Below are 13,641 nucleotides of genomic sequence, written 5' to 3'. Positions count from 1 at the left end.
CCATGGGTCACTCATGGGGCTCTGCCACTGCTACACCCTGGCCTCACACCACCTTGGTGGATCACACCGTATTTCTCTTGCTCCTATGGTTACGGTGCCTCTCGGTCTCCTTCCTATTGGTGCGGGATTCTTGAGGCCTGTTCTGCTGGCCCTCTTCATGGGTCCTTGGTACCCATAGGTTAAGCTCATGGAGCCTGTTTTTGCCCTGAGCTTTCTGGCCCTCGAGTCCAACTTTCCCCCTTGACTCCCTATGGGCTATACTACCCAGCCACCTCACTGTCTCAACCCCTTCACCATGGGGAAATACAAAAGAAACACAAAACTTAACCAAAACTTGTCCGCTGCCATTGCTGCCGAGCCTAAGCTCAAGATCTCCTCCTGGCTTTCCATCTGCTCCTTTTCCCCTCCAAGAGGGTTCCTGGAGTGGGTCCAGAGCCTGAACTCTGCTCTGGTCTGCTCCCTCTTCCCTGCTTCTCCAGCCAGCCACCATTTTTATTTTCATCAGCCAGCTATTGCAGGTGACGTCACCAGCTGGCTGCAGATGAATGAAGGTGCGGCTAATGAGCCATGTGGGCTTTTCTTCTCATCCCTGCTGCACTGCAGCTCCTGCTGTAGGTAAGTGTTTTTCTTTCATTTTTTTATTTGTCCCTTCTCTCTCCCATTCTTCCCTGGGACATACCCCCACCAAGGAAACAATGAAGGGTGTTTGTCATTGGAGACTCTCTGCTACAGAGCACAGAAGGAGCCGTTTGTCATTCAGAACCTTTTGCTTGAGAGGTCTTCTGCCTTCCAGGAGCCAGAATCCAAGATGTTGTAGATAGGATCCCTAGGCTAGTCTGCCCTATGGAGCACTACCCCATGCTTCTTGTCCATGTGGGCACCAAAGACATGGTAAGATGCTAAATGTCTATGAAATCTATGAAGAAATGGCCCTGGGAGAATCATAGGCAACTACAAGACCATGGGGGTGAAGCTCAAGGACCTGGGGTCACAAGTGGTGTTTTCCTCAGTCCTCCCAGTCAGGGCCAAAGCCGATGAAGAGAGGAGTGCATTGAGGAGGTCAACCAAAGGCTTTAGAGATGATGTCACCATGTAGGCTTCAGATTCCTTGACCATAGTAAGCAGTTCTACGGCAGTGGTCTGCATGCAAGAGATGGTATTGACCTCACAGGCAGGGGGAGAAGACTCCAGCACTAAGGACCTGATTGTCATGGGTGACTTCAACTACCCCGACATCAATTGGGAGGACCATTCAGCCAGCTCCAGCAGGTCAGCCAGTTTCTTGACAACTATTGACAACATGTTCCTGTCACAGATTGTCAAAGGACCAAGTAGAGGGCAGACTACTCTGGATTTAGTGTTTACCAAAGGGGAGGATATGATAGGGACCTGAGGATTGGTCGTACTCTGGGTGACAGTGACCATGATCTGATTAGGTTCACCATGCACCAGAAGGCTAGGGTTTCAATTAATATAACATAAGTCCTAGATTTCAGAAGGGCAGAATTTAACAAACTCAGGCGTCTAGTTAGTAAGGCGCTCTGTGACTAGCAACTGGAGGATTTGGGGGTTCAGGAGCAATGGTGCCTCCTCGAGGGAGCAATCCTTTCTGCACAAAAAGAGGCCATTCCTATGAGAACAAAAGTGGGAAGGGAGCCAAGAAACCTGATGCTCGGCTCAACAGGGAGACTGGAGAACTTTTGAAAAAGAAAAAGGATACATATAGACAATGGAAAAAAGGATCAGCAACCAGAGGAGAGTTAATTTATATAACCAGGGTCTGCAGGTATGAAATACAGAAAGCCAAAGCAGGCATGGAATTCAAGCTCGCATCCAAAATTAAAGACAACAAAAAGTCCTTCTACAGGTACATGGGGAGCAAGAAAAAAAATTGAGCTCCACTGTGGGATCGCTACTGAATTCGGAGGGGCAGCCCATAGTAGATTCCCATAAAAAGGCAGAGCTCCTAAATGAATACTTCACACTGGTATTCCAGAAAGCTAACAGGAGCTGTGCACCTGGCCACAGGCCCATGGAATGTGGAGAAGTCAACAGACAACATGAAATCAGCCCTGACCAGGTAAGGGTCCTCTTAGAACAACTGGACGTTTTTAAGTCAGCTGGCCCAGATGACCTACATCCAAAAGTCCTAAAAGAACTGGCTGAACTCATAGCAGGGTCATTGGCGAAGATATTTGAACAGTCATGGAACATGGGAGTGGTCCTGGATGACTGGAAAAGGGCTAATGTAGTACCCATCTTTAAGAAAGGGAAGAGGGATGACCCTGCAAACTATAGGCTGGTCAGTTTAACTTCAGTCCTGGGAAAAAAAATTGAAAAAAATTGTTAAGGAGGCCATCAGTCACAAGCTTGTAACTGACAAGGTATTAAGAAACAACCAACATGGCTTTGTGGAGGGTAGATCATGCCTTACAAACCTGGTGTCCTTTTGTGACCAGGTAACTAATCAGCTGGACAAGGGACATGGGGTAGACACCATTTACCTGGACTTTAGTAAGGCCTTTGACTCTGTCTCCCATGAAATTCTCTCAATTCAACTGGAGGGTACTGGCCTGGACCAACCTACAGTGAGGTGGGTAGACAACTGATTTAAAGGTTGGTTCCAGACAGTTGTAATCAATGGGATGGCCTCATCCTGGAGACCTGTCTTCCGTAGTGTTCCACAGGGATCAGTGCTCAGACCCGTGCTTTTTAACATATTTATTAATGACTTGGATGAAGGGGTGAAATGCTCTATCATTAAGTTTGTCAATGATACCAAGCCGTGAGGAAATGCAGGCACACTAAAGGATACGATAAGGATCCAGGATGACCTAGACAGACTGGTTCTATGGGCTAATCAGAATCAGATGAGGTTCAATGGGGAAAAGTGCCAGGTCCTTCATCTGGGTAGGAAGAACCTTCACCATAAATTTAGGATAGGTGGCAGTCCACTGGCCAGCACAGCATCTGAATGGGACCTGAGGGTCACAATCGACCAGAGGATGAATATGAGCCAACAGTGCAAGGAAGTTGACAGCAGGGCAAACAGAACTCTGGTATGCATCAGCTGATGTGTTGCTTCAGATCCAGAGAGGTGCTTCTCCCTTATAGAAGGATGTGGATAACCTCAAGAGAAGGGCTACCCGCATTATCAAGGGCCTGGAGGATAGGCCCTATTAGGAGAGGCTCTGGGAAATGGGCTTATTCAGTCTGAGCAAAAGGAGGCTGAAAGGTGACTTGATATCCACCTACAAGTATGCTGGGGGGAGTACCAAGATCTGGAGGAACAAGTCTTTAGGAAAGCACCTCTTGAGAAGATGAGGACCAATGGTCACAAACTAACAGAGGGAAGATTTAAACTGTGCGGCAGAATGCCATCTCAGTCTCTTCCCAAACTCTGCCATCAGGCTTATTACATTTCTGACAATTTGGTTACCATGGTCACTGCAGAGGCCAGGCACCCCTGCCCCCATTTGCTTTAGGTAACCCTGAGTTATAACCTGAGCTGGATGCATTCCAGAGGAAGGGGGGGAACCTGCTCCCTCTGCCTACGTGACTGGCCCCACACACCTGAGTGGGGGCTTAAACTCCCTATTGATCCTAGATGTCACTTCACACTTTACATTGTATCTATTCTAGTAGCTATCATATAAATAGTAGAAATAATTATGTTGTGCAAGAACATACAAAAATAGTTTTCCTAAAGAAATTGCTTACAGCAATTCTGTTGATTTATTTTCTTAATAAGGAAGGTGATTAATTATTAGACCTACCAGATTTCACAGAAATGAGGAAGTTTGATGAATAAAACTTCTAGTAGCTAAGGAAATATGACAAAATTAATTATGAGAATTAAACCGCAATTTTAAAGCATTGTTTTTCCAAAAGTAAATTCTAACTTGACTTTGTTTTAAAAGGAAATCAAAACAATTATGAAAACCTTCTGATTCTACTGCCTCCTTTATAAGAACAAAAACAAAGATATTTACTCATGAAAATAAGATGCAGCTTGGTATAGGCACATATCATAGTATTATAGAATCACAGGAAATTAGGGTTGGAAGGGACCTTAGGAGGTCATGTAGTCCAACCCCCTACTCAAAGCAGGACCATCCCCAACTAGATTATTCCAGCCAAGGCTTTGTCTGGCTCATATTCAGCTTATTGTCCCACATCTTTTTCTGCAAAGCTGCTGCCTAGCCAGTCAGTTCCCAGCTTGTACCAATGCATGGGATTGTTCTGTCCTAAGTGCAGGACTTTGCACTTGTCCTTGTTGAACCTCATGCGATTTCTTTTGGTCCAATCCTCCAATTTGTCCAGGTTTTCTGAATCCTAGTCCTACCCTCCAGTGTATCTACTACTTCCCCCCAGCTTGGTGTCATCTGCAACCTTGCTGAGGGTGCACTCCATCCCATCTTCCAAGTCATTAGTGAAGATATTGAACAAAAGCGACCCCAGGACCCCCTGAGGCACTCCATTTGATACCAGCTGCCAACTCTACATCAAGCCATTGACTCTGAGCCTGATGATCCAGCCAGTTTTCTATCCACCTTACAGTGAATTCATCCAACCCATACCTCCTTAGCTTGCCTGTGAGAATGTTGTGAGAGACTATCAAAAGCCTTGCTAAAGTCAAGGTATACCACATCCACTTGTCTCCTTGCACCCACAAAGCCAGTCATCTCATCATTGAAAGCAGTCAGGTTGGTCAGACATGGCTTGTCCCTGGTGAAACCATGCTGACTGTTCCTAATCACCTTCTCCTCCTCCAAGTGCTTAGAAATGAATTCTTTGAGGACCTGCTCTATGATCTTTCCAGAGACCAAAGTGAGAATGACCAACCTGTAGCTGCATGGATCTGCCTTTTTCCCTTTCTTAAATATGGGCACAATATTTGCCCTTTTCCAATTGTCTGGGCCCTCTCCTAATTTTCATGAGTTTTCAAAGATGATGGATAGAGATGATGGATAGTGGCTCTGCTATCACATCAACCAACTCCCTCAGCACCTTCAGGTGTATCTCTTCTAGCCCCATGAACTTGTATATGTCCAGCTTTTCTAAATAGTCCCTAACCTGTTCTTTTGCCACAATTGGCTGCTCACATCCTCCCTAAACTGTGCTACCAGTTGCAGTAGTCTGGGAGTTGACCTTGCCTGTGAAGACTGAAGTAAAAAAGGCATTGAGTACTTCAGCCTTTTCTGTATCATCTAACACTGGGATGCCTCCCTCATTCAGTCAGGGACCCACACTTTGATCCTCTTTTTTTACTTGTAGAAACCCTTCTTGTTACCATTCACGTCCCTGGCTACCTGCAACTCCAATTGCACTGTGGCCTTCCTAACTTCATCCCTGCATGCCCAAGTAATACTTTTATACTCCTCCCTAGTTGTTTGTCCAAGTTTCCACTTCTTATAAGCTTCCTTTTTGTGATTTAGCTTGCTGAAGAGTTCTCTGCTAAGCCAAGCTAATCTTTTACCATACTTCCTAGTCATCCTGCACATTGGGGTGGTTTGTTCCTGTGCTCTCAGTAAGGTTTCTTTAAAATCCAGCCAGCTGTCTTGGACTCCTCACCCCCTCACACTGGCTACCCATAGAATCCTGCCCATGAGTTCCCTGAGCAAGTTAGTCTGTTTATCTGAAGTCCAGGTTCCTTACTCTGCTGTTCTCCTTCCTTCCTTTCCTCAGGATCCTGAACTCAATCATCTTGTAGTCACTGCTGCACAAGTTGCCATCCACTACTACATTCCCCACAAATTCTTCCCTGCTTGTGAGCAGCAGGTCAAGAAAAGCACGGCTCCTAGTTGGCTGTTCCAATGTTTGCACCGGCAAGTTGTCCCAACACTCTCCAAAAACTTCCTGGATTGCCTGAGCATTGCTGTATTGCCCTCCCAGTATATGTCAGGATGACTGAAGTCCCTCATGAGAACCAGAGCTTGTGATTGGGAAACCTCCACCAGCTGTTTGAAGACAGCCTCATCTACCACTTCCTCCTGGTCTGGTTGTCTGTAGCAGACACCCACCATAACATCACCCTTATTGCTCCACCCTTAACCCAGAGACTTTCAACAGACTTATCTCCAGTTTGATACTGGAGCTCTGAGCAATCATATGGCTTTTTTTATGTAAAGTGCAATTCCTCCTCTTCTCCCCTGCCTGTCCTTCCCGAACAGTTTATACCCATCCATGACAGTTTTCCAGTCATGTGAGCTATCCCACCAAGTCTCTGTTATTCCAATCACATCATAGTTCTGTGACTGTGCAAGGACTTCCAATTCTTCCTGCTTGTTTCCCAGGCTCTGTGCATTTGTGTACAGGCACCCGAGGGAACTAGCCAATTGCCCTGATTTCTCAGGAAGAATGAGAACACCTCCCCTGTTGCCCACTCCAGCTTGCACCTGCTCCAGGTCTCCCACTTCCCATTTACCTCAGGACTTTGGTCTCCATCCCCAGGCAAGCCTAGTTTAAAGTCCTCCTCACTAGGTTAGCAAGCCAGTCTGTGAAGATGCGCTTCCCTCTCCATCAGGTAGATCCTGTCTCTTCCTAGCAATCCTTCTTGGAACATCATCCCATGGTCAAAGAAGCTAAAGCCCTGCTGGCAACACCACCTGCCCAGTCATGCATTGATCTAATATGATCTGCCTGCTCCTGCCTGGGCCCTTGACCGGAAGAATCAAAGAGAACACCACCTGAGTCCCTGTCCCCTTCACCCTTGCACCTAGAGCCCTGTTGTCACTTTTGATCTACTCAGGGTCTCCCCTGGCAGCATCATTAGTACCCACATGAATGAGCAGCATGGAAAAGTAGTCAGAGGACCAGATAGGTCTCATTAATCCCTCCATGACATCTTGGATCCAGGCTCCGGGCAGGCAGCAGAACTCCCAAGACAAGTCAGGCTGGCAGATGGATGCCTCTGTCCCCTGCAGAAGGGAGTCTCCAACCACCACCACCCATTACTTCTTGGTGGCGATGGTCTCAATCCTTCCCACCTTGGGGAGGCCTGGCCTGTCTTCCTTCACCAATGGGATGTGCTCCTCCCCCTCTGTTGGTGGGCTCCATATCTGTTCTCCAGGCAAACTACTGCAGGTGGAGATGAACATTTCTACTTGCTGTCAAAACTTCCACCTTCCTTGGAATCAATGTCCTTTCCTTTCTCTAGTGCTACCTCTGGCAGTTCTTCCTCCACAGCCCTGAGGTCTTCTCCAGAATCAAATCAATGAACTCCAAATCAATGATGCTTCAGAGCCTCACCACCTCCCCTTGTAGCTCTCTTGCATGCTCCCTGAATCTCTGAAATATCTAGCTCTGCTTGCTTTGATTTACACTATTCTAGAAAAGCTTATTCAGAATCAAGTTCTAAGAAAGTATAGGGCAAGTGTTCACCTGAGCCTAAAGGTATATCTAAATTTTTCCTGAAGAGTGTGAGAAATAAGGCCTGCCCACTCGCACCTGTTCTCTACATAGGCAGAGTAGATGGCATGGAGTGTCCCCATCACAGCATTGTGTTCAGGTTCTCTGTCTTGAGAGACCATGTGTGCAGTGGAGGAACAAGCACTCAGGGCCTTTCTAAACCATCTGCTCTGCAAATGTGTGTGTCTGGGGACATGCCACGCCTTAAGTAGGCAAGACTTATTTCTCAGCACTGTGCCAAGGCTTGCTTAGGAGGCAGTGTAGACCTTCGATAGATGGCCTGTCATCCTAGTATGGTTAAGGCACATCGAGTAGCCAGCAGTACACAAGGGAGTGACAGAATAATGCCAAACCACATTTGAATGTCCAGCCTAAATGGCTAGCTACCTATTTATAGCTAAGTCAGGTGGGGATGGCCAATAGTCCAGAGTCAGATTTAAATTCACCCTTCTAGATCTGTAGCAAAACACCTTAACTGTTCTAATACTCTACCCCTGTCTTGCTCTGAAAACTGTACTGGCAGCTGGAACCACAGGGCGTCTTTACACGCGCTCCAGGGTGGGGAGAGGAGCCACTCTAATTAAAGCACCCCCAGCATCTCATGCTTCAAAATGGCAGTGGGGGATCTTTAACTAAAGCTCATTTGATGAGCACTCCTTTGGTGCTTGGAGGCAATAACTTATTGGTGAAATATCCATAATAGAGTTGTTGAATCCTTTGGTTTCTAATATAGTGGGGGGGAACCTTTTTGGTAGGCAGACTATAAATTAGCTTTTTACTTTCCACAAGTGCCACTCTGCTCCCTTCCCATGCCTGATCTGCTGCTTTGCATTCTTCTCCCAGCCCTGTGCTCCCTGCCTGATACGCTGCTCTGCTTTCTTCTTCCTTCCTTATCCCTGATTTGCTGCTTTGCTTTCTGCTTCCTATCCTTTCAGCCACTATGCTGCCTCTGTGTGCTGTCTGCTGCTGTTTTCTGCCCTTGATCTGCTGTGTGCCACAGATTTAATTGTTAGCTATGAATAAGCTATTTTAGGTCATTTGCTGTTGTGGCAGAGCACCTTTGGGGGGCTTGCCATGTGGCAGGGTCTGCAGTAGGTTGGGACAAAGCCAGCAGGGAAGGCAGCCAAATGAAGCCCCCAAATGTCATTTTAAGGGGGGAGGTGTGTGGTGGTGCACCTTTGGGGTACTCGCCACTTGAGGGCTCTCACAGGCTCTGAGGGGAGCCTGCTTTGAAGGAGCAGCAGGGGAAAACTCCCCCAGGAAGTATTTTAAGGGGGAAAGTGTGTTGGCAGGGCACTGTGGGTGCCTGCCACTTCAAGAGCAGAGCCAAGCAGCCAGCAGGTATTTGATCATGGAGGCCTGTGGCAGGGTGACCTCTAGGGGTGCTGTGAACTCCCCTAGTGCTCCCTACCTACTGTGCCAAATCGGGTCCAAATGCACCCTCTGTATCTCTCCCGCCACGTCTTTGATGTTGATTGTTAAAGGGAGGCTGCCTTCTTTCCTCTTTGGCATGGTGCTCTGATGTATCTTGGCTAATGTTCTGCCTAATTGTCCTGGTGCACTCCAGCTCTAGGGTTACGTGTGGGCCCTACAGTCACCTGTGCCCCCACGGCTCCCTGGGCTCACCTCTGTTGCCTGCCTGCACCCTCACGGGTGCCCCCTCGCTCCCCTCGTGGCTCTTGCCACACCAGGTCCTGTCTCACATGCTCTCGCCCACACCGGGGCCTGCCTTGCCTCGCGATTCCCGCAGCCCACACTGGGGCCTTGCCTCGCGATTCCCCTGCCCGCACTGGGGCCTGTCTCCCTGCGGCCCTTGCAGCCCACACCGGGGCCTTGCCCTTTATACAATCGCCCTCCCTGGGGCCTTGCTCACGCTCACACCCGCACTGGGGCCTTGCTCGCGACTCCCGCAATTGGGGCTCAGGCGGCTGTGGCCATGCCTGGCCCCCAGACCCCTTTCCAGATCCTACACCCCCCTGGGGCTTTGCTCAATAGGGCTTAGGCGGCCTCGGCCTTACCTGGCCCTCAGACCCCCTTTCCGGGTCCTACGCCCCACTGGGGCTTCCCACAATTGGGGCTCAGGCAGCCTCAGCCTTACCTGGCCCCCAGACCCTCCTTCTGGGTCCTATGCCCCCCTGGGGCTTCTTGCCTGTGCCCACACTGGGCTCCTCCCAATACTGCCCAGACTGGGGCTGGGGTCGGGACACCCCAAAACGCAGCACCCTCTCTGGTGCCAGGAACCACCCCCCCTACTGGGGAGCTCCCATGAGGCCTCCTCCACCCCTACAGCCTTGCCTGGTCCTCCGGTGTTACACAACAACCAAAACAGAAAACACAAAGCCCCTGGGCTATAACATAAATCCCAAGCCAACCTGGCTATCCTTTATATGTATCCCTGCTAGGGTTTCCTCCACCCAGTATCCTTATGCCAACACTGCTCAGGCCATAAGCCTTCTCTACCATGCCTGCCCTGCTTGCTCCAGCAGAGCTCCAAGCCTCCTTGACTGCCAGAAGGGAACTGCCTCTGGCCTTTGGCCTCGCTGTTTATATAGGCCAGGCCCCCTTCTGGTCAGCTGACCAGACTGGCTGCCCTGGTGAGTGGCAGCTGAGGCCATATTACTGTCATCAGTAGCAGGCACCTTAGTGCCCTGATACAAGGCCATTTTAGATCTCTGGCCACCCACATAAATGAAGCAGTTTGCTGCTGGCACCAGGCAGCAACATTGCTTGGCTGCAAGGCTTCATGTATCACCCTGGAGGTAAGGGCAGGAGCTCTAGGGGATGGCTTGGAGGCTCCTGGTCCTGGGCCTAACATTCACAAACACTGGTAATGTAGATTCATAGATTGTTATGGACTGGAAGTGACCTTGCAAGATCATTGGGTCCAGCCCCCCTGCAGGAAAGACAACTGGGGTCAGATGACCCCCAGCGAGGTGACTGCCCAGTCTCCTCTTGAAGATTTCCAGAGTTGGTGATTGCACCACCTTTGGGGGAAGTCCCTGCCAGGACTGGGTGGCCTGGTGGGGCTGTCAGTAGTGCAGGAGCCCCCAGGAAATGCCAGGCCAGTTTCACTGGAAAGGCAGGTAGGGGTGCCTTAACCCTAGCCCTCACCTTTGGGTGGGTCATGTAACATTACAGATAGTGGGCTAGTCATGGCTGCGGCCTAAGCTTGGCTTGGCTGTAAGCCAGGAGCGTTGTCATCTGGATGCCATATGCAAGGCTTGGGCTGTGGCGTAGGGGAGGAACGGAGCCACAGATAGTGCCCTCTGGCATCGGGGCAAGAATGGGCAGTCTCCTGCCTTGATTAAGATCCTAATTAATTAAGAACAAGGCATGGCAGGAGAATCAGGTGGGTGGCATGCCCAAAGGCAAGTGGGGAACTAGCACAGCGGCTAGTCAGGGAGCCCCACTTTGCCACGGATATATTTGTGTATTTTAGCTTAATTTTTTTTTCTTTTATCTGAGCCTTATATAGTTGACTTTTTGGGATAAGAGACACAAGTAACCCTAATAAGGTGTTTTAAAAATTCGCCCAACCGTTCTAAAATAACTTTATGTAATATCCAACATATAGTAAATATGTAGTGCAATATAGAGCTGTTATAAAGCTGTAAGCTGCTACTTAGTAGCAGCCTACCACCCTTGGTAGCAGCTTACCGCTATATCAGGGGAATACATCAAGGGCTTGGTGAGCAACTGATCACCAGGGGACACAAAGGGAAAACCAGGAGTAATGGCCGCAAACTCCTGGAAGACTGTTTCAGGCTTAACACTAGGAAAAACTTCTTCACAGTTAGACTGTGGAATAAATTTCCTTCAGAGGTGCTGCAATCACCAACTCTGGAAATCTTCAAGAGGTGACTGGGCAGTCACCTCGCTGGGGGTCACCTGACCCCAGTTGTCTTTCCTGCCTAGTGCAGGGGGGCTGGATCCAATGATCTTGCAAGGTCACTTCTAGCCCCTTACAATCCATGAATCTACATTACCAATGTTTGTGAATGATGACCTTCAGAATTCATTTCTGGCTTTCCTTCTGAAGGATGCAACCATGCCAAATTCATGCTGGTTAAAGACACTTACATCATACCACGCTACCTTTTTATTTATATCTTGTGCCTGTGATAGAGAAAAGATTTATAGGGATTTATAGACCACAGCCAAATTGTGCCATCACTAGGACTTGGCCACATTAAGGGTGAAACTGGCAGGGTTCAGTGAGGGATTCTCTCAGGCAGCCTCAAGTTCATTCATGCACCTCTGTAAAGGTACAGTTTCATCTTATACTTTGATTCATTCAATGAGACTTTTTACCTGCTAACAGTTAAGGGCTTATCCACAAAGGGAAAAAGACCAGCAGAATTACAGAAGTCCAATCATTGGGCCATAACTATGCTAGTATATCCCCACTCAGCAATAAAAATGACTTTTCTCCAATATGTGGTAATTATACCATAATAAATCCTTCATTGGTCTAGAATAGTGTTGACTCAAAGAAGGGTACTGCCATAGTTGCACAATATAAGGTGTGATGGTAGGGAGCGCACATAGCCTCTAAGGACCCTGGAAATCCCAGCTAACCCTGAACGGGCCAGGCACAGAATCCCAAGAGAAAAGGAAAACTTAACCACAGAGCAGGGAGAGTTGGAGCCGAGGCAGCTCATGGCCCTGTCACCATGGTTTATAATTCCCTGTCAGTCAAACTAGGTGGCACCCAGCTGATGAGGTCAGCCACAGGCATTGCCAAAAAAAGTTTACAAGGTACTAATAGTGCTAGTGAGGGGGAGCAGGGAACTGCCCCTGCGCCAGCAGAGGTCAGAGCAGAAGAAGCCTCAGGGCACTGAGGCAGTGGGGTGCTTGGGCCACAAGAGCCTTGTTAAAATGGGGCAGGGAAGCCCCAGCAGGCTCAGGAGGGGTCAATGGTTCCAACCCGGTTCAGGGGACAGCTCCAAAGGGAGTGAGAAAACTAACATAAATTCAAAGAGGTGTACTGAGCCTTGGAGTCTGCCGTGTCTCTCTTCAGTGCATCTTGTATGGGGATTCCTCTCTAGCCTCACTATTATTCTTAAAGATGAACAGCTGGGTTACTGAAATGACTTCAGGTTGGTTCACCAGGGGGCCTCTCCTGCCACATCTTTGATGATGATTGCCTTCAGATTGGGAGGATGATGTTTTGGTCCCATTTCTCCTTAGCGTCTCCCCTTGGTTGTTCCTGCTGTTCTACCTTTGTGCGGCTCCAACCTTCCCTACACACCACCTAATGCCAACCTTGATGTCGTCACCTGCGTTGTTGAGGCTGATGTCCTGTGCCATCTTTGACGCTCAGGTTCCTGGAATATGATGACCGCCGGGTGTGAGAGATATCACTATCCCGAGCATTTCTGCTGGCCTTCTTCCTTTCTGATTATGCATTGTCCAGCCTCACTACCGGTCCATCCCCCAGTGCGTCGCCTCCACCCCAGGCTTGGGACCTGATGTCCATCTGTCTCACCTGTATCCCAGCTCTGCCAAGTCCTGCCAGGCTCCAGTCTCTGTTGCTGGCTTCCTCAGTCCACATTGGCTCTGTAGCCAAATCCCTGGGCCCTCTCTGGCCCTGAGCTATCATGGAGACCCCTTCCCAGTGTACCTCCCAGGTCCGCTTACTGGGACTGTTTGCATTCTGTGGCCTCCAGGCTGGCTGGGGATGCCACTTTCAGTCCCGTCCCCCCCCGCTTGTCTTCCACCAAGCTTTTATCTTGGATCAAGGGGTCTGGCTGCCCAATCAGTCCTGGCACACTGTTATCAAGTGTGCTCACACCGATGGGGCTGTCAGCCCCAGCTCATAGAATCATAGAAGTAGGGTCAGAAGGGACCTTATAGATCTTCAAGTCTGACTCCCTGCCAGGGCAGGAGAAAAAAACTGGGCTCAGATGATCCTAGCTAGGTAAGCATCAAGCCTCCTCTTAAAGACCCCCAGGGTAGGAGCCAGCACCACTTCCCTTGGAAGTTGGTTCTGGATCTTAGCTGCCCTGACTGTGAAGTAGTTCTTATGGATGTCTAATCTAAACCTACTCTCCAACAACTTGTGGCTGTTATTCCTTGTTATGCCAGGGGGTGCTAGGGGAATCAAGGTCTCCCCCAAACCCTTCTGGTTTCCCCTAGTGAGTTTATAGATGGTCACCAGGTCCCCCCTCAGCCTTCTCTTGTGAAGGCTGAACAGGTTCAGGTCCCGCAGTCTCTCATTGTAGGGTCTGC

The sequence above is a fragment of the Crocodylus porosus genome, unplaced genomic scaffold, assembly GCF_001723895.1.
Source record: "Crocodylus porosus isolate Cpor-Errol unplaced genomic scaffold, CroPor_comp1, whole genome shotgun sequence".
Taxonomy (NCBI): Eukaryota; Metazoa; Chordata; order Crocodylia; family Crocodylidae; genus Crocodylus; species Crocodylus porosus.
Note: the sequence above shows the minus strand (reverse complement) of the source record.